Source organism: Lonchura striata, chromosome Z (assembly GCF_050655825.1).
Source record: "Lonchura striata isolate lonStrDom1 chromosome Z, ASM5065582v1, whole genome shotgun sequence".
Lineage (NCBI taxonomy): Eukaryota > Metazoa > Chordata > Aves > Passeriformes > Estrildidae > Lonchura > Lonchura striata.
The window spans coordinates 37,617,641-37,639,036 of NC_140740.1; the positions used below are offsets into that span (position 1 = coordinate 37,617,641).

At 37.2% G+C, this 21,396-nt stretch overlaps 1 protein-coding gene across 13 annotated transcripts in view; it reads right to left on the bottom strand.

The window, feature by feature from the left end:
- LINGO2 (leucine rich repeat and Ig domain containing 2) overlaps positions 1 to 21,396 on the bottom strand; it is a 487,462-nt gene that overhangs the window by 70,101 nt on the left and 395,965 nt on the right. The window contains exon 1 of one of the 13 annotated variants that reach the window (XM_085566634.1): positions 1 to 5,077. This exon is cut by the window's left edge and continues 43,907 nt beyond it. The exons of the other annotated variants lie outside the window; for them this stretch is intronic. The gene's annotated coding sequence lies outside the window, so the exon portion shown is untranslated. Of the gene's footprint in view, positions 5,078 to 21,396 lie in introns of those variants that run through there. 13 annotated transcript variants of the gene reach the window in all.

Sequence of the window (21,396 nt, forward strand, 5' to 3'; positions counted from 1 at the left end):
TTGGGAGACAGTAAGCTTGAGATATAACTATCTAAGTATCATAAATATCCCCATACCATGTTTCTTTGTTTGTGAAAACAGATACTACTTATCTTGCTTAGCATTCCCTCCTTTTTTTTTTCTTGCAGAATGGCAAGATCTGAGGGACAAAATCCCTTAGCTTTCTATTGACAAGATTTTACCCCCTGCAGATGCATCTACTTCCCCAGAGAAGTGTTCTTGAAAATCTCCCATCTTCAGACCTGCTTTTGACAACCCATTCTTGCAATTCCTTATATCCTCAAGATGTTTGTCCTGTGTCAGACATCATGCTATTGATACTTCCTGAGTGTTAATATTATTCACATTTCTGAGTTCATCAGTGTCTCAACTTGTTATTCTTGCTGTTCCCCAGAATAATAGAGCTTAGTGAGGCAATTTGTGCTCAGCTTCTGCAGCGTGTGCAAATAAAATATTCTATTCAAATTTATTATAGAAAAAAATAGCAGCTGCATCTAATCACTTTTCCTCCAGAGATTTAAAGCACAATAACATTCTGTGTAACTGTACTCGCTTAACTGTTTTTTAAGTAACACTTTTTAATGTAGAATTGTTTATATGCTCCCTTCAAAGGAGTGCTTTTCCCTCCACACTTCGGCTTTAACTCTTGATGGACAAACCCTTGTGATCAAGTCTCACTAGTGTAAATATGGAATAATGCCTCAAATGTCAAGAGAGTCACAATGGAATAAGAAGGAAGATAGACAGGCAGCTCCTTTTGTGTGGTATAAAAAAGCTTGATATCATAGTGGTGCCTGCTTGTACACTGATATAGTACACAGGACTGATTTTCACAGACAAGATAGTTGATTTAAAGTATAAAAGAATTATAATGTAGTATTTTCTAGGTCAGGGTGCCTTAGCACAACCAAAACAAATGCTCCAGTTGTGCCTGATTTCAATGCATAAAAGCAATGAATTTCCTCCTACTCTATTGTCTGCTCAGCACAGCGTGCAGACCTACATTCGTCCTCATGCATATATGAGATCAAGTATTGCAAGGCAACTAACAGAATACGAAATTGTATAATACAAATTCTTCAGCCTTCACCTTCAGCACTTCAAATACCAAAAAATCTGCATCAAAATATATTATTTATAGTTTCATTTTTACAGTTCATGTGGCAGGAAACAAACCAAAATTTAAAACAGAAGAATTAACAGAATTATTTCTGAACTGTCCATAATAACTAAATGTTCTGTGTTCTTTAACCATGCCCTGTGAATATATAAAATTAATTCTTCTTATTTTAGTTTGAGAATTTAGAGGTCAAAATGCATTCTATTCAGGGGAAAAATGATGTGTTTAACTTAACATATCCATTCAAAGATTTTAAGAACATAACTGCCTAGCAAAATTATTAAAACCACACTATGCTTACTTTATTTCATAGTAAATGCAATCATTTCTTTGTTTACATTGATTTGATGTAGGGGGTGCGCTGGATTTATGTGTTAATTTTGTCAGCATTTCATATGTTACACATAGGATAGCAGCAGAGAAGAACTGTTTATTGTACACAGGTCTCTTAGAACTTAAAAAAGCACAGTTGCCTGTCTCAAAAGACTGTCAAGGCCACAGAATTTGCCATAAGACAAGCCACCACTGTGGGAATTTGAGGTAAGAACAGAAGGGAGAAATCTGTGTGAGGAAAGTATTAGTTCCAGGCCTGGTGAGGTGAAATTTGGTTACCACACCTTAGTTAATGCATTATAATGCATATTATAATGAAATAATGTGACAGACTGTGGGAAAGAAAGCAACTGCTCAAACATATGAAACTCCAAGTTACACTCGAACATCTGTGATCACCCCATGGATGCAGAACTTGGACTGTACGAAGGTGGTGCCCCAGAAGAATGACTTTGGGACCCCCACAACCCAGAATCCCAGAGTGAAGAAGGACCAATAGGATGATGATGGATCCATGTGTCTCTTCCCCCCTCACTGCCTCCTCCTCCTCTTTCTCTCCTTCCCTTCTCTTTCTCTGTCTTCCTCCTCTCCCTCTCTCCCCATCCCCTTTTTTGTGTCTTCCTCTCTACTACACATTTAGCATTAAATAGGGTCCATATTATTGACTTCAGCATATGGTGTTATTTGAACCTTAATCTGGGCAGAGGCCTCTCTCATTAGCTGGATTATAACAAGATTTCATATTAATTTCTCAGCTACTGTTCCCTGACACAATTCAGAGTCCAAAGAAGCATTAGATTTTGGTGTCTCTATGCCATCCTTCAAATCAATAAACTGATGAACACAGGCAGAAGTGGTTTTTGGGTTCTTGGTAAACAACTTCCTATGTTTGCCATGGTACAACTCCATTGATTATGTTGCCTAATGGGGAAGTATGTTTATTGCAAAATCAGCTGGTTGATCTTTTCCTTGCTCCTACATATCTCTTGTTCTTAAAAGTTCTGCTGACATCAACTTCATGCAAGAGCCATCTAGGATACTCCAGATGTGGAATAATCACTGAAGTATCATCTGCTTTATATTAATAGTCCTTTTGTATTTTAAACATATTTTCAGTTCAAATAAATTAATTTTTCTGTAGATGACACTTAATCAAAATTTTAATAAAATAAGCTCAAATTTAATGTTGCACTCACAGGTCCACATGATACTGCTGTGCTTCATGAGGCCAGAGAAACTTTCACAGATTTACATTTTCAAGTCAGCTGCACTATGTCAAAAACAATAGTGCAAGTACTAACCTTAACTTGCATTTAAAATATGTTCATAAGAAAGAGATTTAACACTGCAGATTTGAAGGGTTAATGTTTGAAAAGAAACCAGAAGAGTAAAATCAGGTTTCAGTTATTCCAGTCTAACCATCAGAAATTGTTACCTTGGGATATTTGAGGATGTGATAATCCTTGCCTTGCAGGCTAATTTCATAGGGGTGTGGCAGAAAGAGTATGTCTAATATGAAAACTGCACAAGTCCTCTCTGAAATTGTATTTGAGGGTGAAATCCCAAAGACCAATAAACAGACATGTTCTGTTATTATTCCTATAATTTTTTCTTGTTTTCAAGATCTGACAGTTTAGTTCCTTGTATAACTCTATTATGAGCCTCTGTATGCAAGATGTTTACACCACAAGCAGCAGGAAATTTCTGAAGGATGTTCTCTAGGTCCACTCAAACTCAGGAATGCTTTTATTCTGAAACTTTTGTGTAGGAAGATATCCATAAATCTTCAAATGCTGTAGAAATGATAATATATAAATAATAAGGTACTGCAGTTGTTCTGATGGCCCTATGGACTATACCTTCAAAAATTACTTTGAGAGAGAAAATCATCAATATTTCAATATGAAGCAAAAAAAGAAATCAAACTTGTAAGATTTAATAAATAGGTAGAGATATAAATGCAGATTTTCATGAAAAACATAGACTGTGGGTGTAAAAAAAGCATCTACATATGAAATTCAGATGTCTGGGTCCAGATGTTTCTATCATTTACCCTATACCTTGAAGAATTTGTATTTTTGTATGTCATTGTATTGTTCTGTAAACATGCTATGCTGCATTTTGTAGCAATGGAACAACTCTACTGTGGACTAAGTAAAATCATGCAGAAATGCTCCTTGCAGAGAGGTATCTCTAGACTTTGATAAGTCATTAAAGAAAAGAAAGTTGAATCTGCTGTTGAAGTGATTTCACATTTCGTTGATGCAGACAGGATCACATGATGAGCAAATAGTTTCAACAAAATAAGATCATGTTTGTTATGCCAGGAAAAAGGCAACTAAGATGATGACAGGACTGGAAGTTATATCCTGTGAGATGCAGCTGTAGATTGTGTAGTTTAGAGAGAAGAAGGCTCTCTACAGCTTCCTGAGAAGGAGGAGTTGTCAGAGAAGTCATGAGCTCTTTGCTCTTGGATCCAGTAGTAAAAGGTTGGGAGTGGATCAGAGTTGTGTCACGGCAGGTTTCAAGGTTTGGACTTGACATCAGGAAGCACTTCTTTACTGAGAGCATGGTCAGATGCTGCAACAGGCTTCTTCAATATATAGACAATACCCCAAGGCTGTCAGTGTTTTAGAGGTATTTGAGCAATAACTTAAAAGCATATTGTCATGGTTTGACACAGAAAAATAATTTTTTCCGGAAGGAAGAGGTCAATTTGGATATTGACCAATTGAGGGTGGACACGCCTCTGAGAACACAGAGGGGTTAAAAGCAGAATTCCCAGGGGAACTCGCTCTCTTTGGTTCCGGTCAGGGCGCAGTGCAGCCTCTCGACCCTGCCCGGCCGTTGGCTGGGTGGGGAGGGGAAGGCCCATGGCCTGACTGAGGTAGGTCCAAGGGTGGAGGGACTGGAACCGGGCTGGCCCCCTGTAGATGGAAAGGTGGAGAAAATCTGGGATGTCTCCGTTCCCCCCCCAGACTCTCCCAAGAGGGAGAGAGAAAGAAACAGTGGCCATTTGTCAGCAATTCCACTGTGGGGAAGGAGGAGCAGGGGGGGCCGCAAGGTGCCCAGTACCTGGGAGCCAGAATCTGGTCGTCGAGCCATCCAGGGAGTTTGGATTTTTAACCCTTCCTTCAGAAATGAAAGCTTTGTGAATTTTTCTTTCCCGTCCCCGGTTTGAAAGAGAGGAAGAGGGACACCTTGGACCCTGGGATGTTAGAAGGAGAAATTCTAGATGGGAGGGAGACAAGGAGTGGCTTTGGCTGGACTTTTCCATGTTGGCCACAAACTGAACCAATCTTCTCCTTCAAGAGGGACGGTGTTTTGGGAGGATGCCAGTGAGTCAAGAGACCTGCTTCAGCTGGGAAAAGACAGAAGTGGAGTGAATAGAGAAAAAGTTAGGGGATTTATGGTGGTGCCCCCTGTCCTTAAAGGAAAGAGAAGAGAAGAAGATCTCTGTTCTTGGACCCTCGGCCCCAGGGGAAATGGAAAATGGGGGGGACTCTGGTCCCAAACAATGAAAAACTGAACTGTTGTTTTTTCCCCTCTTGGCAGGGCATCCTTGAAAGGAAAAATCCTAAAAGCAGTCTGTCCATCCATGCATTGGTGGTTAGAGCACTATGCATGGAAAGGAGAAGGGTCACCATGGCAAACTTTTCTTCGGGCGGTGCCATGTGTGTCATGGAAACACAGGATGTTCCAGCTGTGTTTCTTTGGGGGTCTGTGGCACAGGAGAGACTCCTGTCTTCCTCGATGGGCTGAGTGTTGATTGTCTGGAGGGTGGAAACCTGATTGGGGTCCAGATTGTGTCTCACTGTGGTTTGTTGGAGTTGGGTGGTGGGAGGAGGAATGCTTTGCAAGGTTTTTATTTTGATCTTTGTGTGTTCTTTTTTTTTCCTTTTTCCTTTCTTTTTTTTTCCCTTTTGTAGTAGTAGCTTAATAAAGTTTTTTTCCTGTTATTAAGCTTGGGCCTGCTTTGCTCTGTTCTTGATTCCACTTCACAGCATTCAATGGAGAGGTTACATTTTCATGGGGGCACTGGCATTGTGCCAGTGTCAAACCATGACACATATCTTAACTTGTGGTCAGCTATGAAGTGGTCAGGCAGTTGGACTGAATTACCATTGTAGGTTTTTCCAACCAAACTAGTCTAGTCTAGTGTAAACTAGTCTAGTATAGTCTAGTCTACTCTATTTTGTATTTTGTCTTTTGATTGCCATTTCCTTTTTTTTTTTTTTGTTTCACATATTTTTACTTCAGATAATTGCCATTATCACTTTGATTCCTCACAAAGGTTATGGGAAGCATAGCTGCCTAGAACTAGACCTCAGGACCTCAGTGGTAGTGGCTTGTGGTTTGTTTTTTTTTTCTTTGTTTGTTTGGGTTGTTTGTTTGTTTGTTTTAATCAGGAAAGGGTCACCATTAATGAACTATACTGCAAACCATGAAGCATAAATTATAGACTTTGACTTTGGCTTGGCAGAGCAGGGAAAAAAAAAACAAGCCAAGGTATAGAAATATTGGGATCCTTCCATTATGAAATCCACTTTTCCAAATTGGCTTCAGTTTTCAAATCACAATGCAAGATTTCAAGAGAATGTACTATGCTTTGCTATTTTCTGATTAACAAATATGTTTTCCTTTCAAAGAGAGAGTAAAAAAATAAACAACTTCTTTTGGTTACTGTTTTTTTTTGCCAGCCATTGTATATGTCATTATGAAATCTATGGTTTAAAAGAAAATAAAAGCTGTATTACTATAATCATAGATGCCTGAAAAATTCAATCAGAATATAATTACAATAATAAAAGCTCTTTCAGATTCAGTGAGATACAACTGATAGGGTAATGATTTCTTCTTAAAAAAATAAGAGTGCTTTTCTCCATTTCACGTGAGTAACATGGTTTGGTACTAGCTATTTTTATTCAAGACACAGGATAAAAATTAATTTAGTTTAACATAATTGACAGACATCCAAAGGAAAGAAAGAAGAGAAGTGAGATTTGGTTTTGGTCAAACTGAATTGGTTATGGGATTATAAACACACCTGAACTATTCTCCCTTTTTATGTTGTAAGTAAGGTAGGCTTTCCCTAACACCATTTTCCTCCTGAGTTAAATATAAGAATTTTATTTTGACTGAAGTGTGATGAAAATAATAATTTTCATTTTAGCAAATTATGAGTGAAAAAAGGTTACTTTGTAATTTTAACAATATCTAGAGCTGGTCTCAATTCTACTGCACAAGACGTTTCAAATGAGACGAAATGCTGTGCTTAAGGGATTCTGTATGGTAAATATGTGAGTGTGAAGACATTGGGTACAAAAACTTATCGGACAGGGCCATGAACAGTAGCACACCATCCATATATTAGAGACATGAACCAGGATCTTATGGTGTTGTGATAAACTGAAATACAGAACAAGAATTGCTCAACCTTCAGAATTAACAAAGACTTGTAATTTAACCAACAGTTATTGTATTATATATTTTAGTTCCCATATGCATAGTTTGATGATTAGAAAAATGTGTATTATCTGAAGACTGTGTTACTGAATACTTAATGCTTTATTAGGATCCTTCTCTTCCTATAGGCTTGTCAAAAAATAATTGGAAATTGATAGTTTTTGTGATAAAACACCATGCCAAACTTGATTTGAAACTGAAGATTTCAGACTTTTTGGCTGGACATCAGTCCAAAACCAGAGAGCATAGCTGCTGTAGCCTTCTTCAGTTTATATACATTTTGGCAAGGGGCATACTAGAAAAAGTGACAGAAGACAACAAAGTCTTTGGCAGGCAAGGGTGCTCAAAAAGACAGCTCTAAAGAACTCATCAGAGAATTAGAAAGTTGTTACAAGTATTGTGAGTATTCTCTTACTTCAAACTGTCATGAGAATTACAGAGGCATTTGAAGGAAGATATGAGGTTCACAGATGTTTGTAGGATGATTTTAGTTTTAATATAGGGACAAACAAAATGAAGGAGAAATGGTCATGACACAAGATGACATCATCAAATGTAAGACAAAGATGCATATCTCCAGGTAGATTATTTTAGGTATATTTCACCTCACAATACATGTAATATGAGAAACAAGTACTGCTGTTAAAAATTTTTTTACTTCTGTCTTTAAATTAATAATGGTTATTGTTCTTAGATGGGTCAGTTATTATTCTAAAAAGCTTTTAATTAAAAAGGAGTCATCTGGATGATTACAGTGTGAAATACAAAAACACACAGGCTTTTCTGAACCAGTACTTCGCTTTCCGTCATTGTATACCTGCAGCAGATACTCAAAACTGCTTTTGACATTTGCATTACAAAGTACTTCAAAACAAGCACCAGTAACTTAAAGCATGGACAGTACTTCCTAAACTGTTCAACACCTAACCTTAAAATACAAGATGCCTTGATGACATAGTTTTGAAAAAAACTTAAGCATTTATGTCTCCTAGAGATCCCCAAATACTTCAGTGAGTGATCGCAGACTTGGGCACAGAAAGAAACAGAGTTCAATAGGAACAAGAAAAAAATTAATAATGTACATAACAAAAATAATTAAGAATAAGCACAAGAGAAAGAAAGAAGATACTATCTTTTTTTCACAATTTTTCACCTTTTGTGAAAAGCTGACAATTAAGCAGAAGCAGGTATTTAAACCATTTAAAGTTCTGAAAAGCCTTTGATCAATTAAATTAAATTAAGGGAGAGAAGAACTGATAATAAATTATAAACATTATTTTATCTAGGTACTATGTAAGTAGACTATTTTCACAGAAAAGCTTAGCTGAGTTCTTTCAAGTGATGGGCATCTCAACTGTTGTATCTGTAGGGAACACATAAGGAATAGACAATTTTGTTCTAATCACAATACTTTCTCTTCATTCCCTCTAGCAATTTTTTCCTGGATGATTTAATGTTTTCAAGTCTTTCATTTTCCAGTAGAATGGATGGAATCCAGACACATTACATAGCTGAAGATAGAGACAACTATGCTGCCTTTTCATAGTACACAGTAATTTTATTGACTGCACTAAGAAAATAATCAATCCCTCTATATTAGAAGCACTTTATTTTATAGTAGAGCTTTAAAAAAAAATTAAAAAGCTCTTTACACCTCAAAACATATGAATTGCTTACCACTAGCTGAGAGGAGGAGGAAAAACTCATTTCAGAAGTTTTTTGCTAAGAGGCATGAACTCAGGAACAGTCAGCCCTAGTAACTCACGTATGTTTTTCACAGTAAAATATTTTGACATTTTTGTGGCTTAAATGAGAACTTCTGTTCACACACAATTGAAACTCTAGTGAACAAGTCACTGTAGGTGGCATGAATTCATACCAGCATCTTCCTCTGTCAATTACCCTGCCAGGCCATACTCGTATTCACTCTGCGGGTGTGGAGACATAAAGAACAGCACAGCCAGGGTTTTTCTACTCCTGAGGGGCTCCTCAGCATATCCTGATCCTGGCAAGCAGTGGATGGCGTCAATCACAGTCCATCTTCCTTCCCTCCTGATCCTTGCAGGTAAAGAGCAATGCTTGAGTACTGGAAGGTGGGACATATGCATGCCTTCAACTCACTTTCCAGCCCTGAACTAATGCTATTTGGCCAAATAAAAAATAACATAAAGAGAGGGTTATACACAAAAAATAACCAGAAAACAACAAACAACCAAAATACTAAGAAATGAATAAACAAAAAACACCCCCAAACTGAAACAAAAGAGGTAGGAAGAGAAATGGAATAACTTTCAGGAGAGGGGAAATAAAGGCAAAGTATGTAAAAGGAAGAGTGCATTCAGAAAGCAAGAGAAAAAATGGGAAATACTATAGTTTTTAAATTGGGTGAGGTTGAAGAAAGGGAGCAGAAAAAGCAAAAAGGAGAAAAGAACTAGAACAAGGCACAGTGAAGCACAAATGTCAGGAGGCAGAGAATGAAATAGGAGATAAGAAAACATTGAAAGCAAATGGAGCAGCAAAAGTAAATAACCTTGCAGTGGACTAAATTTAATTTTATCTTCATGTTTCAACTCTAGGCTTAAGCTATTTTTTGGTACTATTTATAAATATTTATGGGATGAAAGGATCCTTACAGGTTACATCTGCCTTGTTAAGAGATAGAAGATACATAGAAAAGGAACAAAGTCGATGATGCAAACAAAAACAATTTTGGGAGGACAGATGTTTTTCCAAGATGCTATAATATCATTATTATTATTCCTATTAATATTTAGTGAGAAGTAGATTAAAGGAAAGTGGCATTAATTAACAGCCATGATAGAGTGTTGTTGATAAAAAATGGGGTTTGCCAGAAAGATTTAGAGAGTAGAAGATTTTTTGACAAAATGCCTAACTAGATGAAGAAAACTAAGAGGCTAAAAGTTTCATGTAAAGATGGATAAGCACTGTGCTTTAGAATTGTGTGGGAAAAGAAAAAAACAGATGAGGGGGTGGAAGGAGTAATATGCTGAGTGAACTAGAATCAGGAAAGCGGGATGGCTAATGCCCAGTCCTTCTGTATACAAGCATAAATTGGGAGAAGAGTGGCTGGAGTCTAGCCCTGCAGAGCAGGATCTGGGGATGCTGGTTGGCAGCAGGCTCACTGTGAGGCAGCAGTGTGCACAGCCAGCCAAGAGGGCAAATTTCATCCTGGGGACATCAAACACACAGCAGCCATACAGTCAGAGAGAATATTACCCTGCTGTATCCAGCACTGCTGTGACATGACCTGTGCTGGGCCACTCCATTTGAGAAGGACATGCTGGTCCTTGATTGTGTCCAGAGGAGGCCAACAAAGCTGATGAAAGGGCTGGCTAGCATTTCCTGTAAGGAGTGGCTGAGGACCCTGGACTGGCCCAATTTGCAGAAAAGGAGGCTGAGGCTGAATTCATAGCTCTCTACAGATTCCTGAGGAAGGGCATATGCTGAACTGCTCTCTCTAGGATTCAGTGTTAGCAGACATGTGGAAATCGTTCAAAGCTGCATCAGGAAAGGGTCAGACTTGAAACAGGAAATAATTTTTTGCTAAGAGGGTGCTCAAACTCTGGAACAGAGAGGTGTTTTGTGCTTTATTGTTCTTGCTTTGTCTGGGATAGTGTTAATTTTCTCCATGGCAGGCATTATGAGGCTGTGTTTTGGATTAATGTTGAAAAGAGTGTTGATAACACAGGATTGTTTCTGTTATTGCTGAGCAGGGCTTACACAGAGCCAAGGCCTTTGCTGCTCTTCACTCAGCCCCCTAGTGAGGAGGCTGGGGGTGTGCAGGGAGATGGGAGGGGACACAGGTGTGACAGCTGACCCAACTGATTCAAGGGGTATCCTACATCCTATGATGTCATGCTCAGCATATAGGCGAGGAGAAGGAGGAGGATGGGGGAGACATCCGGAGTACTCCATGCTACTGGAGATGGTTGAACACCTGCCTGCCCATAGAATGTGGTGCATATTTTGCCTTTTTTTGCTTTGCTTGCAAGAGTGAGTTTTGCTTTACCTCAGCCCATGAATTATCTCATTTTTACTCTTCTGATTCTCTCCCCCATCCCATGGTAGGAGAGTGAGTGGATGTGTTTGGGGTGCTTAGTTGCTGCAACAACCAACTCTGTTAATTTTAATATTTTTTCATCGTAGAATTGTCCAGGCATTTGGACTAGAGGATCACTGTAGATTCCATCCAACTAAAATTATTCTCTTCTATTCTATTGCCCATGAGATGGCATTTGACATCCATTATTTCCTCCCACAGATTATCTTATTTGTTAACAAGTATCTTGTCCTTAAAATGAATTCAAGATAATTCAGTCCCATTTATACTATTTAGGATTATTTTGATTTTGGAAATAACATTTTTATTTAGTCCATGAGGAACAAGTCTGTAGGATTCTGAATTAAATGGTATTCAAAAGCAAAAAAATGTTTACATTCCTAACTATTGTTGACATTATTTCTGGAAATTTTTGACTAGGGTTCTATAGCCAGAAGGAAGAAATAAATTAGAGCATATAAGAATTTTGTCATCACATCAGGATTAGAGATAATGCAATTAAAAAGAAATATGCCATGTTAAGAAAATAGCATTTTCTTGCATTAAAACAGAATTAAATAAGTAAGATAAAAGAAATTACTTTAATTAACATATATATACACCAAGCCAAAAAAAAAAAAAATCCTATAGATTAAGAGTCAGATGTATAAGGGAGTTTCTTTACATTGTGCTTTTCCCCAAAAAACCTGTGTTCAATGCATTGTGAGAGTAGAAATCTCTCAAAAGAACATCAAAACTGACACAAACATTTTTTAAAGTAACAAGATGCTTTCAGCCTGAAAAAGTGAGGTCTAATATACTAAAAGTTAGCACAAAACTGTCTTCCTAATAACTATGGTTTGCTTAAGAGACAAAATTAAGCATTTTTAGCCTTCCTATTGATCTTTAAGTACCAAAGGAAAAAAGAGAAAGAAATAGAGAGGACTAATTCCTACCTTTGGAAACTATGTAGATGAGATTCCCTGTCTCTTCAAGGTAGGTAATCTGAAGAAGCTAGGACAAAACATTTGTTTTAAGACCTGAACAGAAATAATATTGAGATTAGTGGTTCAATTTATTTTTATTTTCTCTAGGGACATTACAAAGACATCTCTCAAGACTTACTAGCTAGTAAAAGTTCCAAAACTATGTTTTAGACTTGAACTGCTCAAGAATCTTGAAAACAGATGATGTGGTTTCAATTCATGTAAAGAATCTGCTTATGATAAGCAAAAATAAAGCTGAAAAGTAGAAGCTGCCCACTTGAGTCACAGGTAGAAACCTGAACCAGTGGAACTGCTAATGGACACATTTATTTTGTTACTTCCATTGATGGGAAAAAAAAGGCCATTCTTCCCATTATTCTTACACTTCCAAAAGCTGCAATAAAAAAAGAAACAAATTAGCTTTAATTCAGCTCCTCAGAAGAATACATTTCTTTCATTTAGGATGTTCTTGACACAGATATAATTCTGATAATAAGTCTGGAGAAATCAGATAACTAGATATACATGTGATCAACCTATTCATGGCTATCTAATTGAGCAATTAACTAAATGTAATGCAAAAGAAAATGTATGCGGAATATGAAAGTGATGGTTATGTGTCAGGTTTTTTTTCACATAGTTGTTTTTTTTTTGTACCTGAACCTCCAAGCGCACAACTTAAACCAGAAAGGAATAGGAATATACCATTTCAGCATGAACTAGAAGCTGCTGATACAGTACTTCATTTATTGAGACCAAGAAAATTAATGAACTAGTGAGAAATAACCCACTAGTTAATTTCCTTCACGCCTACTGCAGAAGCTTGGGTATCTTAAAATATTAGAAGTTTAAAAGCAGAAGTTTTGATATTTTATTTTTTAAAATTTCTTTCTTCTTCCCACCATGGTGAAGTGATAAGGTAAACAAGGGAGTATATAACTGTACACATTCCCTATATAATTTAAATTCAACTGTCAAAATATCAAAATATCAAAAGTGTTTTGAAGAGAAGTTTTATATCCTACATTCAAATGTCTTGCAATTGTCACCTTTAAATCGTGTCATTATTCTAAATGATGCTTATAGGCCCAATTAATTTTTAAGCAGCTCTTTCATTTATTGTCATTGTCATGGAAAGCAGAAACCATCTTGGCTAAAGGAAGCCAAATATTAAAAATACAACAAACCAGTTTGTTGTGAGTAATGGCAAAAATTGATGAGAGAATGACATTCAAATAATTCCCCCTCCAGTAAAATTGGCAAAAAATTTAAACTTTTAAATAAAAAAAAATATGTTATTTTGAAATACAGACCTAAAAGAAGCTTGGCATGACCATGTAAAACATCTACAAATAAACATTAGGTGTTAAGAATATATATATATATCTAGCTAAGGTGTTAAGGATATATAGCTAGCTAGGTGTTAGGAATATATATATAGCTAATATATATATATATATAGATAGATAGATAGATAGATAATATTTTTACATTATATTTTTCTAAAAAAATCCATAAACAACAACAATCTATGCCTTGTCCTTCTTCTGTCTGCAAGATCATCACATGTTGATGAAGCTTGTCATTATAATGAACCTTGCAAAAGTCTGGCCTAAACAGACATTTATCTACTTGCAGTACTTCTAAAAGAATGGGTGAGAGTTTGTCTATACTGCCTGCTCTGACACAGCAGCAAAACCAGAAGAATAACAAAATCCTTCCAGAACAAAGAAGTATAACATGGTTATTTATATCAGAATAAATCAAGTCACCACTCATCTGTCTTGTTACCTCGTCTCATGTCCAAGTTTCAATTTCCTTCATACAACATTTTGGCCTTCTGTTTTAAGGCCTTCCCTTTTGTTCATGTGTTGCAATTTGAGGCAGAGGGTCTTCTAATGACTTGATTACAGAATCTAATCCAAAAGTACTTTAGACAATACACTTCAGTAGACAGGTGCCAGAAGTAAAATTTATTCATCAATGACTTTGAGGGTGATTTGAACATCCAACTTAGCAACTCAGAGGAATGATGCAATTCTGGAACAACATCAATCAGTTCTCATAACAAATTGCTTTTTAATAATGATAATAATGAAAGATCTAATAAATCTGAACATATATTTCTATGATAAGTTTATATGGGATACATATATTTGTACATACATATACAGTATAAAATCCTCTCATATCTTCAGGTATAATTTATCTTATAGGAACAATTACTTTTTCCCAGTCCCAAGTCATTACATGCTTTCTCAAGAAGTTATATTTGGTTTGTATCCTTCTTATATAACAGGAAACAAACAATTATGGATACCCAATTAATGTTTCAGGCACTGAAGTCTTAACCAGGAATCTGGTTCTGTTGGACTCTCCCTTAAGTGTCACTGCGGGGATTGCTACTATGAGATTAATGCAGGCAAGATTTTACTGTCATTGGTCACAGAGAGACAACTAAAGAGCCAGGGGCACATTCAGAATCTATTTGAGATAGACCTAGACAATTCATATCTGAGTCACATTGTTATTTTTTCTCTATGCACTGAATCATAAGAGTGATGCATGTGCTTACAAAGAAACTTATTAAAGCCTTCTGAGACGACAAAACCAAATTCAGCAGTGTTACAAAAATGGGATTAAAGTGATATTTGGAGAGATTTTGAGGTAGAAAATGTAAAGGCAGTCAAACGGAGTCTCAGGTTACTTGAGAACATTTCATAAATTGAAGTAAGCTTAGAAATCATGCAATATACAATTGCTGCAGCAGTGTGTAGTTCACAGAAAAACTAATCTTCTGGTATACCATATCTCTTCTAGAAAGTACAGAAAAAAAAAAAAGTTTGCAAAGTGGCAGCTGATTTGGCAAATTTGGTTCCAATGTTACCCTGTCTTTATATGAAATGAGCAGGGTTGGGAGTCCCTGGCAGAGCCTCTTTATCCCTTCTGTCATGCAGCCTTGTTCAAAGTGGTTGTGAGTGCTGCCTTTTGATAATCTGCACTTCTCTATGCTGTGAAAAATGTAAGGAACATTATGCATTTCCAATTCATTCTTCTCAATGCTTTACTTTAAGGAGTACAGAAGAAGAACAATCCTTACTGTGCTAGGGACTCTATCCACCATCCTTGGAGTAATGGGACATAGAACAATTTCTCAGGTGCAGATTACTTGCAAGCTGCCCCATGAAGCCTCTGAATGTTTGATTGCTAGGGCAGTCTTGTCCTTCCCACCACCAAATTTAATTTTGGTATTACGCAATGCACAAACTAAAGTCCTATAATACTGTATACAGGTATACAGGAAAATATTGTCTTTCTTTTATTTGCTTAAATGCTAAAACATTTGATTTCTAAGATGCATGAAGAGAACGAAAGAACAAACAAGCATTCAAAAAAGGACTAAATTGTAGTTTCTGTCCTACTGGGATGTCAGAACAAATATTTTTATTGTCTATAACAAAAAAAATCAAAAACAATAACAAAAAGCAGGATATTCTTTCAATCTTATATTTCTCTTTAAAAAGAAGGGATGTGGCAGTTTTTACTCTGTCAGCTGAAACCAAAGCACTGCCAGGGTGATGAAGGGCTTGGGAGTCCAGCTATCTGGAAGTGGTTCATATGACCAAATCACAGTATCTATCATACCTGTCTGCATGACTTCTGGTATACAATATCTCCTCGAGTTGTACTGGTATCTACCAAGGTAAACTCCATTCCCCTAGACATTTAAAAGTCTAGAAATTATAGAAGCCACCACTTCTTCCACAGCCCCCACCTTCTGAAGTAATGTAATATCTCATATGCTTACTTTTTCCAGGGAAACTGATACTTGATTTCTACATCATGACCCAATATCACAGAAAACTAGGAACGGAGAAAGAAACTCATAAATATCAGGGAAAAAAAAAAAAAAAACCACAATGAATTCACTTGCAACAAGGTTTTTTGCACAGAAACATCTTGCAGCATAGAAAATGCAGAAATGAGCAGAGCAACATTTCATCACATGAATGAAGAAGCTGGCTCTGAATTGTACTAAACATACATAAATCCCATTGATATCAGTGTAAATAAAATGTCAGAAAGCAAGTAAGATTTAAAGCTAGTACAGCTCCTCTCAGGATTACACAGGTAGCTAATTCAAGGATAAAAAAGTCAAGTGTAAAAATTCAGGAAAAATTTCTTAGAGAATAAGGAATGGACATCCTTCCAAAGATGTCAAGAGAAACCCTAATGATTGCAATTCATCCCTTCCTGGTTTTGTGTTTCCATTTTTAGCCAGGTTTAGAGCAGCTTTTGTCAGAAGACTATCTTAAAACAACACTGGAGGAAACACAATGTGCTGTAAATATAATTGAAGGAAACAGATAACTAGTTTTCATATATACTGATTTTCATCTGCACTCTATAAGATATGACACAAAAATAATGATCAATAAACAATTTATCACTAGCCAAGAAACAGCCCTATTAAGTCATCCAGTAAATGCAGTCCTGTCAATCAGAAAGGCTCTTATCTACTAAAATTGGAAAGCACAGCAAAAAATTATCTATGTTGTTCTGATGGAGTTGAAATTCTACTCATAAAAGCAGTATTTGACTTCAGCATGTTTTTTCTTGGTGCCAAGAGAACCTTCAAATATCAGAGTGCTGTAAATGATGACTTCTTGCCTGAGCTTACTAGTTTTGCTTGACTATTTTGTCCTCTCCACACTAAGCACATAGGTCTGAAAAATTCAGAGTTGTTGTATGTAGAAAAATAACACTATATGGCAACTGTTTAAAGGCAGATATTTCCACCTATTTGTGTGTTTTAAATCATTATAAATTTGAAAGCAGTACATCTTAGGGACTTAGGACATTTACAGAAAATCAAGCAAAACAGCGTGCAGTTTCTCACAGTTTCTTGGAACGTGGATATTGCACACTTTGATCTCACTTTAAACCTGTTGAATCAGTTTAAAACTATTTATGTTAGCAAACTTACATGCCAGCATGTCTCTCCTGGAAATTCTTACATGTGGAAAGCCTGCAAATGTTCTTGGACTTCTCACTTTGAGAACTGTAGCAGCTGTGCCATTGGTATTAGGAGGGAATAACACTGGGAGATAAAGTATTGGCTGTCAGGCAGCCTTCAAATCCATAGATACTTCGTTCCTTCAGAACAGTTCCACAGAAGATAGGAGGGCTGAAACTTTTGGTCCTTGAGAAGTGACTCTCAAATGCAAAATCAGAAATCTGATTTAAAATGCATTAAAATGATACTGAGTACACAGCAATGATTAAACGCCTGAATAATAAACTAGAGTACTCAAAGTACATAGACAGAGGGGGAGCTATTACTCTGTCTCAGAATGACTATAATTAAGTATAATTGTATAATATAAATTATATATTGTAGATAGCTAAAATACAGAGTTGTATTATGCATTATACAGTACACACTCAATTATGCATGACATAATCCATTGGGCTATAAATATTTATTGCTTATTATTAATTATTTTATCCACATCCATTAGCAGAATTAATTCTTGCTCCATAAGAAATAGAAGAAGTAGGCAGTTTCCACCCAAAAGAGTAAACAATGGTCATGTCCCCCATGGCATCAATCCTCCAATGCACAGGTAGAAGGAAGGCTGACCAAATAGGAACGAAATGTACACTTATTATGCTAAACAATATTGGAGAGGTTTAGTAAATATGCTGAAATGTGGTGTGGCCAAGTTCAAGTCTGCAGACCATGCACACTGCCTTGCATTATCACCTCTGCTGATTAATTATGCCCAAGTATTTTTCACTTCTTTGGGCCTCTGTTTCCAATCTGGATGACAAGAATAATGATACTGATCACTCTTAAAAGAAAATTTTAGGTGTGTGATAATAGAAATTCAAGATGACACTAGTATTGTTGCTTTCCTTTTGAAGAGGTTTTAAAGGAGGAGCCTCATACAAATTAAATGAAGCTGTCCATAGAGGCAAGGGCGCCTTAGTTAAAACAGAAGCCACATGAATGTTTATGAAATTTTCCCTTGTTCTATGCTCCAGATAGTAAATATTAATGGTTCCCATATTTCACTGATTAAACAAAATACTTCAGCACAATTTGAAGAAATCATACCTCTGTTTCATATCTCTATGGTATATTTTTAAATGCAGAAAGTGTTAATTATTGTTGAAATAATTATAAATAATTTCTTAAGAGACATGTAATTGGCCTGTTCTAAAGAAAAATAAATCGCTTTGTATCAATTTATCCCATACTCTATTTTTCAAAACACCTCATGGGACCAGTTCTCAAAGTTGCTGCTAAAAGAATAGAGATGTATCTCTAATGCGACACATTCCAGTGTCATACTGTTCCAGTTTGCACAGCTATTGATATTGTGGTGATTTCAACATAGGTGGGTGCCAGGTATCTGCTAAAGCTATTCTATCATTCCCTTCCGCCACTGGATAGGAGACAGAAAATATAGCAAAATGGTTGTGGGTTGAGATAAGGACCAGGAGAGATCACTTACCAATTACCATCACCAGCAACACAGACTCAGCTTGGGAATATTAACCACATTTATTACCAACCAAATCAGGGCAGGATAATGAGAATCTTAAAACCACTTTCCCCCTATCCCTCTACCAGCCTCTACCTCTTGCCCCAGCAGTGCAGAGAGACAGGTAGTGGGGGTTATAGTCACTTCATTGCACAAAAGTTTCTGCCACTGCTCAGGGAGAGAAATACTTCTGTTCCAGTGTGGGGCTTATCCCACAGGAGACAGTTGTCCATTTACTGCACCATCAAGGGTTACTGCCTCAGGGAGTGTCCTATAAGGAGTCACAAGTCCTAGCAGGAAACCTGCTCCAGTGCAGGCCCCTCTCTCTGTGGGCCCACAGATCCCTACCAGGACCCTGCTCCAGCACAGGCCCCCCATGGGTTCACAGACTCCTCTAAGGAGTCTGGTCCACCTGGTCCAGTATGGGTCTCCTCCATGCACTGCAGGTGGATTTCTGCTCTACCATGAGCCTTCATGGGCTGCAGGGGCACATGCTGCCTCATTGTAGTCTGGAACATGGGCTGCAGGAGAATCTCTGCTCTCATGGCTGGAGCACCTCCTGCCACTCCTTCTCCACTGATGTTGGTGTCTGCAGAGCTCTTCCTTTCACCCTGATCTTCTCTGATCCCAATTACATCAGCACAATTTTTTTTTTACCCCTTCTTAAATATACTATCACAGAGGCATACTACCATCTCTGACTGGCAAGGTCTTGGCCTTGGAGCCCATGCAGATTGGGTCTGCTGGACATCGATGCAATTTCTGGGAACTTTTCACAGTAGAGTAATCCCCTTGTTACCAAAACCTGGGCCTGCTACCCAAATATAGTGCTCTGAATCACTTGACAAAAGATTTCATACATGCTTAAGTAGCAATTCTTCTCTATTTATTACTCAAGTAATAGTGTTCTGCAGTACTTTGTTTATTAATTAAATTTGGTAGAGTACCATTTGAAATTAATGTGTAGTCAGTCACCCAAGATAGAAGTAAAACAAAAAAACCCCATCTTTTTCCCCCTCCAGATGACTCAAGACAAGGTTTTATACAAAATCTAGGAAAAAGGTGGTAGCAGAATGGTTGCAGCTAACATGATATTTATGGCCATGCATATAAGTACTTATACTATAAATATATTTATATATTTGAGTGTATATATATATATATATATATATACATATACATATAGACACGTGTACACATTTCTGATGGATAGCTGGATTTGATCTTAGAAATCTTTTACAACCTTATTGATTCTATGCTAAAAAATATTTTTAAGAAGGAAGAAAGTGCACAGGCAGAATAACCATTCATCAGTGTCAGTCCTATATGTGGCTTTTCATTAACAGACTTTCCACTGTGCATTCCATTGAATCCCAAAAAGTAGACTATCCTGTGTTGGAAGGGACTCATCAGGATCATCAAAGTCCTATTCCTGTTACTGAACAGGACAGCCTGAAGACTCACACCATGTGTCTGAGAATATTGGCCAAAAGCTTCTTGAATTCAGGCTTCATGCTGTGACCACTTCCCTGGGGGGACTCTTCCAGTGCCCAGTCACCCTCTGGGGGATGTCTCTTTTCCTTATATCCAGCCTAAAACTGCCCTGACAGTTTTGGATCACTTCCCTCAGGTCCTGTGACTGTCACCACAAAGAGGAGATCAGTGTCTGCCCCTCCTCCACCCCTCTTGAGGAATATGTAACTGCAATGAGGTGTCCCCTTCAGTCTCCTCCAGGCTGAACAGACCAAGTCACCTCAGCTGCTCCACATATGTCTTCCTCTCGGGGCCCTTCATCATCTCCATTGCCCTTCCTTGAATGATCTTTAACAGCTTAATATCCTTATGTTGTGGATCCCAAAACTGCTCACAGGTCTCAAGGTGAGGCTGCCCCAGTGCAGAGCAGAGTGGGGCAATCCCCGCCCTTGCCCAGTTTTGATGCATCCCAGGACACAGATAGCATTCCTGGCTGCCAGGGCACACTGCTGACTAAGTGTGAGAGTTCCTATGAATTGGGAACATCAAAGAAATTCCAATTGTAAGAAATTGAGCAGGGATCTGAAGTAGTACCTTTCCTGTGCTGTACAGAGCTATCTAACATAACAAAAATACCTTCAGTACTGCAAGTGATGTTGCATTTCAGAGTACAGTTCTACGCTGGAAATGTAACTAGATGTAAATGAATGAATCTGTGCTGAGCATCATTCCTGTACTGCTAGATTGCATCTAGCATCTGATCAACATAGCTTTTATCTGACTCAGTAGTCAGGCATTCTTCAGGGTATTATAACCTTTAATACTGCCCTGATTAGCAACAATTACACATCCCAAATGGAGAATATATTTGTCTTTTGTTTTACAAAAAAAAACCCCTAAAAACTGCCCCCTCAAAAAAGACAAAAACCCTCACAAGCAAGCAAGCAAGCAAGCAAGCAAACAAACAAACAAACAAATCCTCAACCCTCTCCACCAAACAAACAAGAAAACAAAACCACAAATAAAAGAAGAAAAATTTGAAATTACCACAGTGAAACTGATGCAATTTATGATAATAATACTGTCTGTTGTCTGAGATATCCAGTTTCCAATTTATTTTTCTTCTGAGATAAATTTCATGTGGCTAAATAAATAATGCAAGTCCTGACTGGAGAGCAATATAAAAGTTCCACTCTGCAAAATATATTCTCACTGCAAAATATATTATCTGTCTGAACTATCCTTTTTTGGTCATAACCTTTTTTCTATTCATACTTACAAGGAAAATAAACTACATTATTCCAGCATTTTTCCCAACAAATTGATGAAGACATTGCTTTTTTCAATATTTTTGCTTTCACAATCTCTAGAGAGATGGGAAATTATGCCATATTCAAACTGAGACCT